This window comes from Capsicum annuum, chromosome 9 (genome assembly GCF_002878395.1).
Source record: "Capsicum annuum cultivar UCD-10X-F1 chromosome 9, UCD10Xv1.1, whole genome shotgun sequence".
NCBI classification, from domain to species: domain Eukaryota; kingdom Viridiplantae; phylum Streptophyta; class Magnoliopsida; order Solanales; family Solanaceae; genus Capsicum; species Capsicum annuum.
Window position 1 is genome coordinate 152,909,880 of NC_061119.1, and position 6,417 is coordinate 152,916,296.

Here is a 6,417-nt window from a genome sequence, read left to right on the forward strand (position 1 = left end):
CCATAAGAAAAGCAATCAAGTAAGGTCAGCCTCATGTTGAGGCTCTTCAACCTACTGTAGTAGATTTAGGTGCTTCTTATGGGGGTGGTGCTAGTGGAGTTATTGATATTGGTGCCAGCTGATGAGCATGTTGAGGATGCTCAAGAAAAATAAATATGTCTTCCATCAAATTTAACATTCTAGAAGATAATGATTTCTAAATCACCCCTTTTGGTGGTCCAACTCATCCCTCTTCAAGCTCATGTTCTCTTTACAAATGCAAAAAGTGCATGGACAGATAGGATGCGCTCTTCAAAAGAATAGTTGATCTCACTCATGTTGTTAATGTATTAACATCTAAGAAAGGTGTCATACTATCTAAGAAGGTGAGAGAGCTATACACTCCAACAGTGGAGGTTAGGAAGAAGAAAAATCAATTGCATGTATCTCAAATAGGAAATCAAGAAAAATTGCAAGTCCTCCTCCATCAAATATTAATGAAGTTCAGGTACTGTTAAAGAAGGTGGACATATACGCGTTAGTTGGCACCAATAGGTTGATGACTCTGAGAAATTACAAGAATTCCAAGAATCCCCCAAGGTTTTTCATGATGAATCCACTTTCCTCCGAAGACTTTAAGATGATGACAGATATGCATGTGTGGTACAAGGACAAGGTAAGTCTTTAATTATTACAACCTAACCTTCTAAGTCATCTTTTTTAACAGATTACCCATCTGCTGCATAAGTTGTAGTAGATTGGGTAATCTGTTGACACAAGTTCAGAGAAGCTACACAACAAATAGGTAATCAGTTACAACAGATAGGTAATCTATTGCAACAGGTGGTCCATCTATTGCATAAGTTGCAGAAGATAGGTAATCTGTTAACAGATTTAGAGAACCTATGCAATAGATTACTGTAACATATTATCATTTATTGCAATATATGGACCATCTGTTACAACAGATGGTCAATCTGTTGCATCTTTCCAGTTGGTTTTTTTATTTAATCACTAACCTATTTAAAAATTATCTTTTTATATCACAACATGTTGATGAAATTCTCTGCCTCATGAGAGCAAGACACCTCACGTACAGCGAAGCATATGATCGAGGCGATAGGATAATGGACCTCAACTTCTACAATAATTTCATGAGTAGGTACAAAGTAATCAGTACCGAAGCAAAAACTCTCGGTGACCTAGATCTTGAGACGTTAATTTCATAGTTCCAATAGGATCAAGATATGATTAACTATGTTAGAGAAAAGAGACCATTTCCATACGATAAGAATTGGATCAGGGCAGAGAGAATTCTTGCAGTCATGAACCTGAAAAAAAACTTTTTGTGACACTTGAGATCCTCCTCCATAAGGGACACATTGATGCTTATGACTTCAACTTACCATGCATCAAGGACTGAGATTTTTTTCACAAGGTGCAACCACTATTGGACTTGCTCCCCAAATTGTTTGAGCAAAGTGACTTAATACATGACTTGCTAAAGAAAGTGTTAAAAAAGGACTTTTGAAGGTCGAAAAAAGGATCTCGACAAAAATAACACTGGTATCGCATGCGGGTCATACTCGCTTGCATATATCAAATGTTTGCTAATCGAGATCGAAATATCATTACCAAGGACTTTACTGAATGACAACACTGTGGCAAGGATGCAAGAGGTCTGGGCTGCATAGATCATATATCAAACTTTGAAGCCTATGTTTAAAAAAAATGTAAAAAAATGATAGCAACTTTTATTCTAAGTTTTTAACTTAATTGTATATTGTTAAGTAATGACAATTTTTAAATTTTTTATGTTTGATGACAATTGTATCATTTTATTAAATTTGCAAACTTATGAATTAATACAAAAAATAATTACTATTGTTTTAACTTGTACCAACAAATGAACCATCTGTTGAAACAGATAGTCCATCTGTTGGAACAATTCAAACCAGTACGAAGACCTGTTTGATAATTTACAACATATGTACTATCTGTTGCAACAGATCCATTATCTGTTGTAATTTTTGAGTCTACTATTTCATTTCAATTAATAGGTTCAAATCTAAGGAAAAAAAATAAAATTCACAGACAAAATAAAATAAATCTAAGCCTTCACAAATTACATTAAACAAATCAACAAATAAATGAAATGTAAAAATTTATTATGGGTACATATGATAAATATTTACAATTTAAGTTTTGAAGCGAACAATTCCTACAGAGAGGAGAGGTTATTACTTTGACAAGACTCAAGTTATAAAAATCTACTCAATATTGACCAGTTGTTCTTTATTCGGTGGTGTGGAATTCGGTTTTGGTCGTCGTTGATCTTTAATGTCGCTTACGCACTGATTATCAACCTTCACATCTCTATAATACCATAAAAGAGTGGCATATATTTTATGGAGAAATTGGACATCAAGTCCATCATTTGGTACTTGTAATCCATTGCTTAAATACTCGACGTAAGCGGCAATAAAAAGACTGTGATCCCTGCGATTGTAAATATTAGATAACACATATCTTATAATTAATGTAAGAGTTGTGAAATCTATAAAACTAAATCATGATATAATTATATGCTACCACTAGATTGTTGAGCGATTCCTTCATTATATTCTACATCAAATGAATTATCCATTTTATCCTGGTATGCTTCAATCATCGACCAATTAATACGAATCTTTTGGTCCAAAAAGCCACTTAATTCAAGGTAAGTAGGTAATATTTGGCCAGCTTTTGTATCTCAGATGACGGTCCAGAACATCTCCTTGCTGACACCGAGTCATAAACTCGGATGTACCTCTCTTTTAAAACAAAGACAACCAACATCCAATGGAATTCACCACCGCAATTGTTAGGATGTACACTTTGTCCACCAAATACCAAGGTAAGCCAGCTGGAATGCTAAAACCTTTAATGATGTTGATTAAACATTCCTCATTTTGGGGAACTTCCAACTGTTGTTGATAAAGATCGTAGACCTTATTGATGTAAACTCTGAACAAATGATTGCCTGTCTTGTATCTGTATTGTTGTTGTGTTTGCAACTTGGCCTTCTTTCAAAGGTATTAAAAAATGGCATCGACATGTTGCACATATTATCAAACATTCAGATTACGTAATAATAAAAATTAATAAACAGATACAATTAAATAACCCAAAATAAACCTCACCATTCCAGCAAGTTTAGGGATGTGACATTAAATAGAATCAATTCTTCATTTTGGGATGTGCAACACTAAGTTGAACATATCAACAACAAAAATCGATTGATTCACTTTGTAGTGCTCGTCATTTTGTTTTTTGCATGATTTATATGTGTTAATGTCATGTTTTTACAAGAAGAATTGTATAAATCAATATTTTTAAAAATAATTTATCTACCTGCTGGCATGAAGCTTTAACATCTCATCGCCAATTTATTTTGAATAGTCGTTGATCAACTTTTTTTGTTTTTTTAGAGCCTCGTCTGAGATGTTGAACCCTTCAAGCAGCTAATTTTTTCATTCTTTCGGACTAACAGACTTCACTTTTTCTTCCTCTTTGGAAGCAGTTGATGGATTATCAACTGTGATATTATATTGTTCAGCAGTAGCTTCTACTGAGGCATCCACCTTGAAAGCCAGAATTGTCAATGATAATCACAGAGATACAAGAAAAATAGAAAAAGATAACTCATCTGTTGGAGAAAATCAATAGGTCTTTCTACCTTTTTAAATTGCCCCAATAGATAACCTATTTATTGCAACAGATGGGTCATCTGTTAGGACAAACTAAAATAGAAAGAATACTTATATGATAATTTCCAATAGATGACCCATCTATTGCAACATATGACTCAGCTGTTGGAATAAACTAAAATAGTAGAAAGTCTTGATTTAATTTGTCCCAACAGATAACCCATCTATTACAACAAATAGGTCATCTGTTGGGACAAGTTAAAACTTGACTTGCCTTTGACTTTTGGTGTGCGGGGTGCTTTTGGGGGGGGGGTTAGAATAGGTATAAGATGAGAAGGAGGATAACAATTTAGTCTAGTAGCTATGGCAAACTCCTTCCAACCAAAACAAATAGGCATGCCACAATAATTTATCCATACCTCACCCATCTTATCTTTATTTTCATACATAAATCTACGCTTGAGAAGATTATACAACATGTTCATTTGGAAACGAGCATTGTTGTCCTCCAGCAAATCAAGATATTGCTCAAAGCAGCTGTCCTTGAAATAAGCATCTAATTTTTTGTCTTAAAGTATTTTTCTAAAGGTATCAAAAGATTTTCCCATGGCTGACTTTACCACAAAATCACCAGTTAAATCTATGGCACCATCGCATTGCATTCTCATAGGATAACTATCAACGCTGAAGGTTTTAACCAACTCTTCAGTGGAAGGGCTATTACAATTTGAATTATTTCTTTTGAAACTTCCCTCTTTCTCATGTTCATTTTCTTCTGCTTTTATTTGAGATATCGTTTGTACAACAAGCTCATAGAGTTGTGGATGTAGCCTAGCTGCTTCACTTATTCGTTTACTTGGACTTGATTCGCTTTCTTTTCTTTTGGAAGCTATATTATCTAAAAATGAGAGAAAAATAAAAAATTATAATTGATTAATGCATTGTTAAAAAAAATAATAATAAATCTAACAAGTACAACACTGTAAAACAATAATAAGAAAATAGATTACTTATTTGTTGCAATAATTAAGTTATTTATTGCAATAGATAACAAACTTGTTGCAACAGATGAGTAATCTGTTGGAAACAATAAAAATAGTTTTCATATTGTTGTGATTTCTTCCAACATATCACTCATCTGTTGAAACAGGTGACTGATCTGTGCAATAGATCATTCATTTGTTGCAACAGATGAGTGATCTGTTGGAACTATTATCAAATTATTTAGATTTCTTTCAATAGATAAGTTATCTATTACAACATATCAATGATCTATTGGAAGAAATTAGTTTTGGACATGTGTTGGAATAGCTATTAGGATTTCATCCATAAGATGGTTCATCTGTTGCAACAAATAGTTTATCTGATGCAATAGATGGCATATCTGTTGTAACATATGGTTCATCTGATGCAACTGATGGTTTATCTGATGGAATCGATGGTTCATCTGATGCAATAAATGGTTCATATATTGTAAAAAAACAAACCAGTAGCAAGATTTTATTCAATAGAATAACAACAATATCGCCATTTAATATCAATACACTATTTTTACCAAGAACAACAACAACCCACAAACAACACTGAATCAACCCAGCAATACAACAAAAACATCAACATTGGCCAATAACACCAACATTGTTGTTTTGTTTGTACAAACACAAACAACAAAAAAACTAACTTCAAAAAACACAACAAACACCAACTAATCGAATCAACAGTTCTAGAAGAAAAATTACAGTAACAACAAAAAATCATATTTCACTCCGAAAAGAGAAGAGAAAAAATACCACAAAATAGAATTTTCTTGAGTTCCCATTTCAAATTTAAGCAACAAATATTAAATTGTTGACCAATACTAGGAGAGAAGTTGACTCAAGTTCCTCTTTTTTCATAACTAAAAAGCCCTAATTTTTTACCTGTGAAAGTCGAAAAGGGACGATGAAGAACTCGAAGTTGTTGTCGCCGGAGAATATTATCACATCGATTGATGGCTGAAAATAAAAAAAGAAACTTGAAACTATTTGATGCCGGAGGTTGAAGTTAATGGGGATTGAAGGAAAAAATTTACAGAACTGTTGGTTGAGATGTTTGAGAGAAACTATCAGAGAGAGAGGGATAGTCGATTTAGAGAGGAGAGGGGTGTAGGTTGTTTTTTATTTTTGAAAAGATAAGAAAGTTTTAAAAATATTAATTAAGTCCACAATTAACTTAATCAAGTTTCTTAATTATGTTTGATCCTTTAAGTTGGTTAATGTCACCAATCCTTCATTCAGCACTTAAAAGACACCTTTCCTTCAATTTTCTCGGGCTACTTTATATAATATTTTCTATGGTAAAATTATAAGTTGTAGTGGAAGAGGAGAAAATTTTGCATAAAATTTGGAGTAAAATGGGAATTTTACAATTTTTTGGCAAAAAATTAGGACAAATGAAATAATGAAAATGGGCAAAAACAAGGAAAAAAAGAAACGAATATGGATGAGTTTTACCTTATATTCATCATTTACGTTCATGTGGCCAAGATTTAAGTATTGTTCATGATTTTTTTTATTTTGTTGCTTTTCAATTTTTTTTTTAATTCTTGTATTCTTAAATTAGGAAAATCAATTATCTCAATTATTTCATTTTCATATTTTTGAAATCATTACTTATATTAGAATTAAAATTATTGCATAGAAAATATCTTCTCCTAAAAATTCTTTACTTTCATGTACTATCTTATTTTTTTTCTTAGAAAATGATAGTG